Source organism: Prionailurus bengalensis, chromosome D1 (genome assembly GCF_016509475.1).
Source record: "Prionailurus bengalensis isolate Pbe53 chromosome D1, Fcat_Pben_1.1_paternal_pri, whole genome shotgun sequence".
NCBI lineage: Eukaryota > Metazoa > Chordata > Mammalia > Carnivora > Felidae > Prionailurus > Prionailurus bengalensis.
In genome coordinates this window covers 53,272,794-53,286,166 of record NC_057346.1, presented here as the reverse complement: position 1 = coordinate 53,286,166, position 13,373 = coordinate 53,272,794, and the positions used below count along the sequence as shown (strand labels likewise).

The 13,373-nt window shown below is 47.3% G+C and overlaps 1 protein-coding gene across 8 annotated transcripts in view; it reads right to left on the bottom strand.

Annotated features, from left to right (window-relative positions):
• Window positions 1–13,373, bottom strand: part of TENM4 (teneurin transmembrane protein 4) — a 748,341-nt gene that overhangs the window by 502,363 nt on the left and 232,605 nt on the right. The window lies entirely within an intron of this gene.

Here is a 13,373-nt window from a genome sequence, read left to right as displayed (position 1 = left end):
ATCTTGGAGGCCACTGTGGGCTCCCTCCTCAACATCTCTGAAGGCCCAGCTCCTCGGTTTTATTGCTTTGCTTCTGACCTCCTCTCTTCTTTTCCTGGGCACGGCTAGACCAGAACCCACCACACAGCTGCAAGACAAGAGGCAAGTGCAATAAAGCCTAATGCCCTCTACTCCAAACCTGGACACTGTCCTTTGTGAGGCTCCCCAGATTTTACCTGCTACTCTGGGCCCGGCGGCTGCCCAGGGTGTCTCTCTCCTCTCTGAGATGTGCCCACTCAATGCAGGGGAAGAACACAGCCTTTGCAGTCAGTGGGTTCCAGGTTCAAGTCCTGGCTCTGCCCTTTGCCCCCTGTGAGAGCTGCAGAACACTCCCTTCCTCCTCGGGCCCGGGGTTGGGAGGAGCTGGGTGAGGAGACATCGCAGGCCCCTCCAGTCCCACACCTGCTCCTGGAGCACACCCTCACTGCCCTGGCTGACATGGAAACAACTCCCCACCCCTTCAACGGGTTGTTGCGAAGAGCAACGAGAGGATGTGCAGGAAAATACTGGCCAACTGCAACATGTCTTACAAAGCGAGAGATTATTTTATCGTCTTAGAGCCTAGTTTGTCTCCAGTGCCTCCCAAACCCCTCTTTCTTGTTCGTGCGTGTTTCCTCCGGTGGCGGGGAGGCGGGTGGGGTGGGTAGTCTGAGGCTGTGAGAGCGAGAGAGCGGCAGGGCATTTCTCCAGGCCACGTCTGGATTTGCTAGGCCCGGCCCTGACATGTTCAGAGCAGAGATAATGAACCCGCCCAGACACTGTTCTTCGCTGCAGAGGACAGGCCTTGCAGGGAAATGGAGCTGGTGTTGGAAGGAAGTCCCCTCTGCCTGGTTCCACAGAGCACAGCAGTGCTCCCTGGCTCCCAGGCTTGGGCCCTGCCAGCCGTGCGTCAGCGACACGGAGGTGGAGTCTTGCCAGTCAGTCTGACTCGACAGGCCCAGATGGGCATTGAGGCAGCAGTGGTCCCAGAAGGCGGCAAGACGAGGGAGACAGCGTGCCCACTGCTGGACAGGAGCACTCTTCCCTCCATTCTTGTGCCAGGCACTGGGGTTTAGAACTGAGCCGGAGTCCAGCCTTGCCCTTGAGGATACACAGTACTGGCAGCGGATATGCAGCCAGGGTTGGGAGTCAGGCCTTCCCCTGGCTCTGCACTGTAGTCGTCTGAGAAAACATCCTAAAACTCAGCCTCAGTTTCCTTATCTATAAAATGGGGATGATTATGAAGAAAATAATAGTTGAGTTGCTATAAGGGTTAAGTGAGGTAATGCAGTAAAACACTTAACCCATATTAAATAAAAATGTTATAATTTTGGGGTTGGCGGGCAGTTAATCATCCAATATATGTGTGATGAGGGTCTGCTACATGCCAGGTACTATTTAGGTAATTCTCATCTACACATGCTATCTCGGGGCGCTAGTGAGGATGTCAACAGAGGGAAGCACAGAGCTGTAGGGTAACCAGGAAGGGTCACCCAACCCTCCTTTCCCAACTGTCCCTGCTAACCAACCCCTCCCTGCCCAGGGTTACCCCAATCTGCTCATACCCCACCTGGCTGGTCCTGGGTCAATAGCTTCTTCCCCAAATGCTGGTTCAAGGTCTTAGACACCAAGAGATCAGGTTGAGGTCCTCAAATTAACTCACAATCCATGGGAAAATCCCAAACTCTCCCCTTAAAAGACAAACACTAATAAGCTTCGACTCTACCTGGATATCTCAGCTTCTTTCCCACTAATCGCTCTAAATAAGTTGAATATTAGTTGCATCTCTGAAGGAAGCACCAGAAAATGTTGTCTTTGATAACTCAAATGGATCACCCCATCCCTCTCTCAGGCCAAGAACTTCTGGGACACTGCACATTCACTTAGTCCCAGAGAAGAGAATTCTCTTACACGTGCTGCTCATGGCCTACAGCAGAGACTGGAAACCAATCCTTCGGCAAATCTCATCAGCTCTGGGCCCTCCCTGGAACATGCGTGTGTGGGCTGGATGGGAGCAGTGTGGTCACCCCTAATAACATTCACTGAGTACCTACTAAGGGCCAAGAGAGTGACACGTATCATTTCATTCAAACCTCAGAACCATCTTGTGATCGGAGATGTTATCATCCTGCTTTACAGATAAGGAAACTGAGGCACAGGGAAAGTAATGAATTTTGTCCACAGTTGGTGTTAAATGAGGGAGGCAGCTTTGAACGTAGGCACATCTGGCTGTAACGCTACTGTTTATTCAGTTACATTAGAGGTGCTCAGTCTTTCTTTTCATTCCCCCTGCTGCCAGGAAGGCTTTATAGACATTTGTCCAAATCCCTCCCTCTTCCTATAAAATGTTAATACTGCAGATACACCAAATATCTGTTTATGTATACTGGCCCATTGGAGGATCCCAAACCACTATAATAATTATGATTTTCTTCACCCCCACCCTCTGAGAACCATTTTTAGCCCTTGGGAATGAAGGTGCCCCATTAAGAATGTCTAAGTTGTACCTGTGGTTCTCAGAGTGTTGTTCCCAGAGTGGAAGAGGGCAAGGCTTGCCCACAGACCAAGACCAGGAATGGAAAATTAGCTGGACCATTTCTTCCCAAGGGAAGCGTTTATGTTTTCTTTTGAGGGCCATGGAATTCTTGTTTCTAGATTTGCTACCTGTTACTCATACTTCAAATTTTTTTTAAAGTTTATTAATTTTGAGAAAGAGCGAGAGAGAGAGAGAGCACATGAGCAGGGAAGGGGCAGAGAGAGAGGGAGAGAGAGAATCCCAAGCAGGCACAGAGCCTGATGTGGGGCTTGATCCCATGAACCATGAAATTGTGACCCTGAGCCAAAATCAAGAGTCAGATGCTCAACCAACTGTGCCACCCAGGTGCCCCCACTTCCTCATACTTTAGATTCACCTGCCACTTCCTACAGAAAGCCTGCCAAGACATCTGCACCTGAGTTTGGGTTAAGCGCCTTTCCACCTCCAGTTTCTAAGCTGCCAAAGCAATGGTCAAACTCCATTGTTAGTGTGCATGTACATGTCTTTGTACATAAGGGGAAGGAGTGTGGTTTATCCATCTGTGTATGCCAAAGCCTAACTGGGCACAGCATGTAGTAGATGCTCAGTAAATGTTTGTAGAATGGATGAATTAATGGGCAAATGAATTTAAAGTTGCTTGTGCTGTCTTTGCTGCCCTGGGTTAATGCTTTAGCAAAGACCACATCAGGGATGGCTGGATCAAACAACAGCATGCAGCCATGCCTTCAGAATGTGGTACCTTTCGGGTGTCTTTCATGAAACCAGAGTTTTCATTTGGCAATATCTATAGTAATGTTCTTGGTCTAGGCCCTTTCGAGGGCTGAGATGAGCACAGGATAAGATCTCAGAAAGAGATGGTGATGATAAGAGGGATGGACGTGGGTATGGACGTGGGTAAGGTATGGAACCTACCCCCCACCCCCCGCCCCGGCTCTCTGAGCATACTTTGTGGACCCTAGGGGAAAAATATGAAAAACTGTCAACCAGTAATAATCAGGGAACCCTAACTGATGAAGTCCCATGCTCACACCAAGGAAGGACAGGGGTGGCCGCTCTACACTTCTATTTCCAACAGTGTAGCTGATTACTCACCCTAATGCAGTATACAGAAAAATGCCAGATTAAATAAACAAACAAATTTATTTTTAAATATAGAGCTGAGCAGTTAGGAAAGAGATGGAAATCCTTAGCGGTCAGAATAACCACGAGATAGCACAAATTCACAAGTTACAAGCAATGAGTGGGTGACAAGCCTGGAGATATCTCCTGCTTCTTAGTGACCCGGGATGGTTAGTTTGTTTTTTTTTTTTAAAGGTCTCGAGACAGTGCAAGTGGAGGAGGGGCAGAGAGAGGGGGACAGAGGATCCTAAGTGGCCTCTGTGCTGACAGTAGCGAGTCCCATGTGGGGCTTGAACTCACGAACTCTGAGATCATGACCTGAGCCTAAGTCTGACACTCAACCCACTGAGCCACCCAGGTGCCCCTGGGGCTTTTAAAGAGCCAAGGAAAGTCACAGTCCTGCAGAAGATGGAAGGGAAACTGAGACTCTCATGTATAGCTAAGACTTAGAAAAAAAAACATTTACACTTTGGTGAACAGGTGAATCAGAAAAACATAAAATCCCAGTCTGAAGAAGGAGGCAGGAAGGAAACTTGACCCTAGGCCCGGATAGAGTGGAAGGAAAAATTTTAAAAGGCTGAGAATTTCCAATCACACAATGGCCCTCATGTAGGTCTGGAACTTGACTATGTGTTAACCTTGTGGCCAGGAACACACACACACACACACACACACACACACACACACACACAAACACACACGTCCAAGCCAAGCATTTAATTTAAAGTAACCCCAAGTTGGTGGTTCCTCCAGGTACCTCACAGAAATAAATGCAAATCCTTTCTGGAGCAGTGAATTTTCAGCTGAGACCTCAAAGGAATCTCACAAAATTTTAGCGATCATAAATCCACAATTGAAAACAAAAATCACAGAGCACGTGAAGAAACAAGCCACCACAAGCAAGAGAGAGCAGAAACAATGAACAAATGAATCAGAAATGGGAATGCCACGGGTACTAAAATGATCAGATTCAGAAAATGGAATGTGTACAATATTTAAAGAAATATATACAAGTAGTCAAAGTATGCCAAGAACAGACTATCAAAAAACATAAAGCAGACTGAAAGATAACCAACTAAAACTTCTAGAAACGGAAGGGCTGATGTATGGGCTTCTCCAAACTGTTGTTCTAAATCTGGCTTACAGTTTTGGCATAAGCTTTGGTGTTGGAACGAGAAAGCTAAAATGCTCTGTGACTTGGGCCAATCACTGCCTATCTCTGGGCCTCAGTTTCCCCATCTGCAGGTGAAAGGGTGGAACTAGATCACCTCCTAAGTCCAACTCAATTAACTCATATTCTATAATACAACAGATCACATCCATTGGGCACCTGTTTTTTTGGGCTACCCTTGGCTATCAGCATTTTACATGATTTTTTTATCTTTGCAAAAGCTCACTGAGGTATGGGCTCTTATTATACCCAATTCACATATTAGGAAACTGAAGAAGAGAGGGATTAAGTAGTTTTTCCCAGAGTCCAGAGCTGGTAAGCCATGTGTGGTCTCCACTCATCTGATTCCAGAGCCCATGTTCTGGACTCTTAACATCTGGGATCTAGCACTAGGATTCTCTGACCTATCAGAAGTCTCCCATGGCAAGGGACAGCTCAATGGCTAGTCTAGGCTGTCAACAGCGACCATAATAGGTGTTCTAGTGGGCAGGTAAGAATACCATGGAGTTCATTATCAATAACCAAATAGTAAGTGCATTCTATGAGTAAGGCCTGTGCTTATTTTAGACAATAGGTATTTGTAACAGAACAGCAAGCAGTGACAGATGGCTGGGGCTTACCTTCTGAATACCCTTTGGAAAATCCTTCATTCTGAAAGCACTCCTCTATACCTTGGTTTTCTCATGTACGAAATGGGGATGATAATGGTACCTAATATCACTGAGTTGTTGTAAGGATTAAATGAGCTAGTACAAGTCAGGAGTGTTGTAAGCATGCCACAAACTGTAGTTCTTTCTTTTGATTATTTTCAACCCAGTGGGAGAAAGTTGGGTTTTGTAGCAGGTGACCTTGATTCAATTCCAGGCTCCCCCCTACTTCCCAGCTGTGTGACTTAAAGTCATTGACCCTCTCTGAGGCTCCATGGCCCCATCTGTGAATCAGAAATAACAATGCTTACCTCCCTGGTAGTTGTGAGGGTTAAATGGACTGTGAAATGCCTAGCTCAGTGGCTGACATATAATAGGTACTCAACAAATGTCTGTTCTCACCCCTGGAGCGTTTTCTGCACACTCGGCTTTTCTACCATGGTTAGAATCCAAAGAGGCAAAGGATTCTGTGCTTATAGATGGTGACTCACCGTTCTTTTCCACCAAGGGAGCTTTCACAAAAGCAGTGGGGGGTGGAAGATGTCTAAAGGCATCCATTTCACAGCAGGTAAGTCAAGGCAGTAGTACAGCGACAGAGGTTCACAGCCTCAGAAAAGGGCCTTCAGGCCATGATCTGCTGCTTTGGTTTAACTGGCCACTGAGATGTACAGCTGAAGATACAATTAGCACCAGGAAGAGCTCTACCATTATGAGGATTTGGTCATTGAATTCACTGAGGATAATGACATCGACCTTCCTGTTTGGAAATAAACCAGGTATTGGCTTGCAAATGGGTCTATGATCATCCTGCACACCCAGGACTTCACAGCAGCACCACCCAAGGATGGGGACAGGTAAATAAGGATGTGATGGGGGTTTCAGAAGGACAGTGACATCTGGAGCAGTGGTTGTGTCACTCTGCCACCCCAACCCCTGCAGGCCCGGGGAAGGGCTGGCGTCCTCACCTGGCTTCCCGAAGAAGCATCAAAGACTGAGACCAAAAGTGGTCACCTATAGGGATTTCTTTTTTTGAGCAAACAGGGAACTCCTGGGTTTCAAGCTCAAATCTGTGACACCTTTCGGATTTCATCTTAAGTGACCTGCTCCTGCCTCTTTCTCCCTAAGACCATCTGTGTATTCAAGCGGCCCAGGAACTTTGACCAAGGAGATGCTCGGTGCTGAAAGACGATGGTGGCATGGTAGAGTGGTGGGCATTCCAGGTGCTCTGAGTCAAAGCTGAAGGTGCAAACTCAGGGCGGGAAAAGGAACCTTGGAGGAAAGGTGGTCTGGGAAGCACAAACCTGAAGCCAGCACAAGGATACCGGGGGTCACTGCGGCACTGCTCGGCACTGCTGAACCTTGCGGGTCCCTGCTGTGCTGAGACCAGACTCAGCATTTTCTCTGCATGTGGAGGACAATGTAATGTTCCCAAACAGACCCGGTTCAAACCCCAGCCCCTCCACGTACTAAGACATCTATGTCCCTGAGCAAATGATACTCTTGTGTCTCAGGAGTATCCCCATTTTCCAGTGCCCAAACGGTCTCATAGAGTCCCAGACATAATGGTTTTCATAACGAGGATAGAAACATGCCATGCGCCCGCTATAGATACCAACTCATAGTAGGAGTTCAATAAATATTCATTTGTCTTTGCTTAACTGACATAATCGACACCATATGTGACAGTACAGTCAGCCTCATCAGCCTGGCTTGCCACACTCACTATTGATTGAAGAACTGGGGTGTGCCATACAGGATTTTATCTCCAAGATGATCCTGAGAAGAAGAAGATCTGTTCTGAGCCCTGTGATCACCAACCAGGATGGCCAGTTCTGGCAGAGCTGACCACCCAATAAGTCATTAGTGTCCCCACTGGCTAATATCTCCACTGTGGCCATGTCTTCTATGAAAAGGAGGCAGTACAAAGGAGATCATCAACTGTCTGCTGTGTGTGGGGAAGTGGCCATGGTAGACTCCAAAAGGGTGGAACAAAGAGGCATAACTGGTGTTCTTGTTCAACTTTCCAAGGGCTAAAGAGTGTATTTGGAAAGAGATGATGGAAACACAGTGTGGTAACAGTAAAAAAGCAGTGTGCTAACAGTAAACACTTGAGGTCAGACAAATGGGGCCAAGCCCCTGGGGAGCGGTGGCGAAAGCAATCATGAGCTTTAAAAGCAGACTGACTTATGTCTGAATCCCAGTTCTGCCGCTTACAGGCAGGAAGGTGTCCTTGGGGAGGGGAGAGGGAAGGATGCCTCAGTTTCTTCATCTGTAAAACAGGGGAAATACCCGAACTGCTATGATGATTAACTAAACATGATGCATGCCTGGCACAACAGTGAGTGCTCAGTTAGCTGTTAGTTTAATTCCTCCTTCTTTCCCTCATTTCCCATTCTCCTCTAGAGTAGTGACGTTACTTTATCTGCTGGTGAATTAGAATTAGTAGCGGATGACTTTTATCTGTCTGCTGGTGACCATAGTCCTCTGTCCACATAAATCTGTAAACCGTCAAGTAGAGACTTGTGCAAAAACTTCCAATGGCTTCTCACTTCTAAAACAAGAGTAACAAAAGGCCCCAGCTCCTCTGCCTGGACCCCAGGCCTTCCACCCGTAGGCCTCAACCTCCCAACCACTCCCCAGCTGCAGTGCTCACCCTAGTGGCACCCATCAGTAGGCTGGGTGTGGAGGAGGGCTCAGCCCAGCCTCGGGGATGTCACGGATGGTAAGAAAGGCTTTCCAGAGGCAGGTGCATCCAAAGTTAACCTTAAAAGCACGAGGAGGATTTTTGCCGATAGACCAAGAGGGGAGAAGGCATTCTGGGCCAAGTGAGTATCATGTGCAAAGGCCTGAGGCCTCACAGCCAGGCTTCAGTCCAGGCAGATTCCTATTATCTCTCCACTCAGACTGTCCTCACATCCCTTCCTCTCCTTACCAGACTGACAGATGACCACTTGTGCACTCCCTGCTGAACTCCAGTAAGGATCTCACTTCTTGTGCCCAGCTTTCAAAGTGTGGCCCAGAGATCCCTACTGGTCCCTGAGACCCTTTTAGGAAGCCAGTGAGGTCAAAGCTACTTAAAATACTGCCCTTTTCATCCTTGTCCTCTTATGAGTATACAGTGGAGTTTTCTAGATTGAATGTAGAAGCAGATACATCTTCTGTTAAGCCAGATATTTGCCAAAATATAAAACAATGCCACTCTATACATTTTTGTTTGTTTGGAAAAGTCATTTTTCATTAAGATGTGTTATTTATGTTGATATAAGGCTTTATTATTGTTACTTTAAATGAGCTATAAATAATGATTTTAACATTTTTCCCCAGTGCTAATTACCACTTTGACAAATTTTAACAGACATAATCCACATAAACAAAAACTCTTTGGGGTTTTCAATAATTTGGAGGAGTCAAATAGGGTCCTGAAACCAGAGAGTTTAAGAGCCACTGCTTTAGGAAATACGGTGAAGAGAGCCAGATGCATAACTAACCCCAGAAAGCATTCTCAGAGGGCAATTTCTGCCCATTATTGGGAAAAGAGACCACAGGCAGTCTGTCCCTGGCTGGACCCTACTGTCATGCTTGTCGCTCTCTGTTCCTCCTTCTTCTTTCCCTTCCTGTCAAAACCCTAATGGCAGACCAGGCATCTCACTCAGCAGTAACTAACCTCTTCGCCAAGTTCAGGGAGGTGTGTTGACCACACACTGTCAGGAAGGCAGGGCCCAAACAAATAACTCAGTGTCTCTGATTTGAACTTTCCTGATGACTAAAAATGTTGAACATCTTTTCATGTGCTTGTTGGCCATTTCTGTTGTTTTCTTTGGACAAATGCCTATTCAAACTCTTTGCCCATTTTTGAATTAGGCCCTTTGTCTTTTCATTGCTGAGTTTAAGAGTTCTTTATAGAGTCTGCATACGATCCCTTCTAAGATCTATGACTGCAAATATTTTATCCCATTCCGTGCTCATCTTCACTTTCTGTATCCTCTGAAGCACAAAAATTTTTAATTTTAATGATATCCAATTTATGTATTTTTTTCCTCCTTTTTGTGTGTGCCAGACCATTTCCTGTCTAATTAGAGGTCATGACCATTTATGCCTATGGTCTCTTCTACGGGTTTATAGCTCTTACATTTAGATCAACTGTCCATTTTGAGTTAATTTTTGTATATGGTGTGAGGAAAGGGTCCCACTCTCTGCTTTCACACGTGGATAGCCATTGGTCCCAGCACCATTTGCTGAAGAGATGACCCAGTCACCTCATCTCGAAAATGGGCTTTAAAAGACTACCTTTCGGGGTGCTTTTAGCATTCAACAAGACAGAGAAAAAGTGCCTGTGGGGATTCCTGGCACACAGCAGACAATGCCATAACTGAAGGATCAGACAGTGGATGTGAAAGCACTCGGAAACACTGGTCATCATTACTATCATTTGACCAGAACTTTTCCATTCCTAAAGGTCATTAACATCCACAACCCCACTGGCGTGTCATAAGAAACCTGTAATAAATAACCCTCAGGTCAGTGGCTTGTAACCCCTTTCCCAGGAACTCCCTCTCTGAGAGACTCTGGAAATCCTTTTCCTCTCCCCTTCCCCTTTTTCTTTCTTTCTGCCTTAATTTTGCATTAAATGCTCTTGGTCTTAATTAATTAATCAATTTAAGATTGGTAACCCACTCAAATCTTTTTTGGCAAGTTGGTGGGAAGGCATGAATGAACAAATGAGTCAATCAAGTAAAAGGCTCCTAATTTAAAGTCAGAAAAGTGAAGCCCCTAGAGCTAAAGCGATCACCCCACACACAGGTGTCAAAGGTGAAACGTGGGACACTACTCCAGTGCTCTCCACTCCTGCACTCCCCCTCCCATCCTGGAGAGATCCTTTTAAACCAGTCTCCCTCCTCCTCAGTGTTTGCAACACCTCCCAATTTAGTTTTCTCTCTGAATTTCATTAGTGTCCCATTTGCCTCATCTTCCTGATCTCTGAGGCAGGCGGTAAGCAGGAGGAGACTGAATTGGCAACAAGGGCTCCCTGCCTCCTGGTTGTGGGTGAGGCTACATGCAGGGGAGGAGGGTGTGGCCCCTGGGCTGCAATTCTACACACGCTCTGGTCCACTTGACTCAAGCCAATAAACAATAATGGGACTCTAGCTATGCCCCAGGCACTGGGGGCTCGAGGATGAGGAGCCGTGCTTGGCCTTGAAATCTCAGGCTCTCAGGGATGGATGGATAATGCCTGGGCCATGGGCTGCAGGGACTTCGCCCTCCTGGGCAGTGAGAGTGAGCGAGAAAGAATGCGAGGTTAGTCAGGGGAGAATGGCAGTGGGGCCATTCCCGGAAGGGGGAACAGCACATATAAAGGCAGGAGGGTACAAACGATAGCGTGTAAGCAAATAACGATGTGGAATCTGTTGTGAAATTATTTGTTCAGTCATTCGCTCATTCAATATGTGCTTATGGAGTCCCTGTTCCAGGAGTAAGAACACTGCAGGAACAACCCAAAGGAAGTCCCTGCCCTCGTGGAGCTTATATTCCACTGAGGAAAACAGACCACAGACAAGCTTACAGAGCAACAGACAATGCAGCAGGTGGAGAGAAACGTCACATGGACGAGATCAGGTGGAAGAAGGCACAGGAAGGACTGGAAGGGAGAATGGCCGCTTGCATGGGGTGGTGGGTGCAGGCTTCCCACCTTCACCTCCCCTACCTTGCTCACACCACTGGCCTCACACACTTGTGTTGAGCACTTTCCGGTGCATGCGTGCTCTGCTCGCTTTATTCACTGCAGTTTCCTTTGCCTAAAGAGCCTTTCCCCAGACTGGAAAAAAGGCATCTCTGCCTTATGCTGTGCGGTAGGAATATGTTTATGGTTCAATGGACAGTGAAGAGGCCAATGGTGTGAGTGAGGGGTGCATAGGAGAGATGGGGTTGGACAGGAGACAGGCTGGCTGGTGTAAGTCCTAGTGGGTCACAGTGAGGACTCGGCCTTTTCTCCGCCAAAGATGGGGGTGCACAGCAGGTTTTGAGCAGAGAAGTGATCTGATCTGACGTGGCAGACCCCTGGGAGGGAGAGTGGTAGCAGAGTCTATGAAGGGGCCATTGCAATAATCCAGGCCTGAGAAGATGGCTTGGACCAGTGTGGGGACAGAGGAGGTGGATACACAAGCCGAGGAGGGGACAGAAGCTGATGGAGTCAGTGTAAATATAATACAGCATGCAAAAGGAGGGACGGGAGGGAGAGGAGGCCAGAGAGGAAAAGCAGAACATTCTAGACAGAAGAATCTGCCTGTCCCAAGGCTCAGATTCAATCTCACCCTGCCAGACTCAGATCCCACTACTTAGATTTCTGAAATTCCTTCCCTCTCTCCTTCAGTTCAACAAGCCTCACTCAGGGCCCAGCTCTATGGGTGGCACCAACATGGGATGAGCGATCCCCTCTCTCCCCCCCATCAATGTCTGGCCTCCACGAGGCTCCCTCTGTTGTTGCTGAAAGCTGTGTCCACATGTGACACCCGACAGGATGCTGGGGGAACCTGGGGGAGAAAGGCGGGGATGGGGAGTACAGAGGAGGAAGGAGAGAGCACATTTCCTGGGTTTCAATGGTGTGGGAGGGTAAGACTGAATTTTTTCTTCTCACGTTCACGCATTACAAGCAAGCATGGTTGTGGTGGATGAGTTCACCTTCAGCTTAGTTACCTTACCTCCCTGAGTGGACCTCAGTTTTCTTATCTTAAAAATGGAATTGTAAGGACTACCTCATGGGGTTCCCTGAGTTACATGAGATTCCTAAATCAAGTACTTGGCACAATGTCTCAATAAATATGACCCCATTTTACCTGCCCTTCTATATGGAAAGCTAATAATCTTAACAGATCTCCTCAGAGAGCCATGTGGGTATGGCTGAACACTTATCCCAGGCTGTAGTTACACAAGCTTCAGGCTGACAGCAGAAGCCAGCTCTGTTTCCGTTCCCTGTTATCTCCCCAGAGCCTAGCGGGGTGCTGGGCTTATTGTGAGCATTCAGTGTGTCCTTGTTGAGTTGCTAAATAAATGATTGAATCAGAGGTTATGTAAGATCTGGGCTTCAGCACTTTTTAGCTGGAAGACCTCAGACAATACAGTTAATTTCTCTGAGCCTCAATTTTCTGGCCCGTAAAACAGAAATAATATCTACGGTGGCAGAAGCAGTTATCATTGCTCATCAAATAACCGTATTTTCCCCACATTTCCCAGAGCCCGAGGAGTCAGGCTGGACCCTGTGACTCATTCTGGCCCATAGGCCGTGTGGCGCTTCTGGACCAAAGCATTTAAGGGCCAGTGCTCAATCTTCTGGTTCTCTTCTTGTGTTACAGAGACCAAGGTGGCTGCAGGTTCTACCCAAAACACAGCAGAGCTCTCATCAGCCTGGCTCGAGTCACTAGGTAGAGCACAGTCCTCTACGTCCCTTGGTCAGACATGTAGCATGAGCAGGAAATACACTTGCTCATAGAGCATAACTAAGCCTAGTGAGACTCCGCGTCCACCTTGCAAGACTGCTGGGAGGATAAGAGATCGTGTTTGGTTCATAGTAGGTTTTCAGTAAGGTGCTTACTCCCTGCGTCCTGGTTCCTCTGCTTCTTCAGCCTTCTTCACCATGACCTAGCCTCCATCATGATTCGACTTTCTCTAGCTAGAAACATCCTCCTGCTTTTCTGATGCAACCCAGGTGTTTTGTACTATTTTTTCCATTGTTCCTCTGCACAGCAATATAAAGAAAAGCCTCCAGAGAGCCACTCTGGCTGGCTGGACCTGGCCTCCAGCCCACCTGTCCCAGTAGCCATCCACTTACCTCCTCCTGCCCCACTCTCAACTGTGCCTCTGATCCCACCCCAGCTAAGCTCAAAATGTG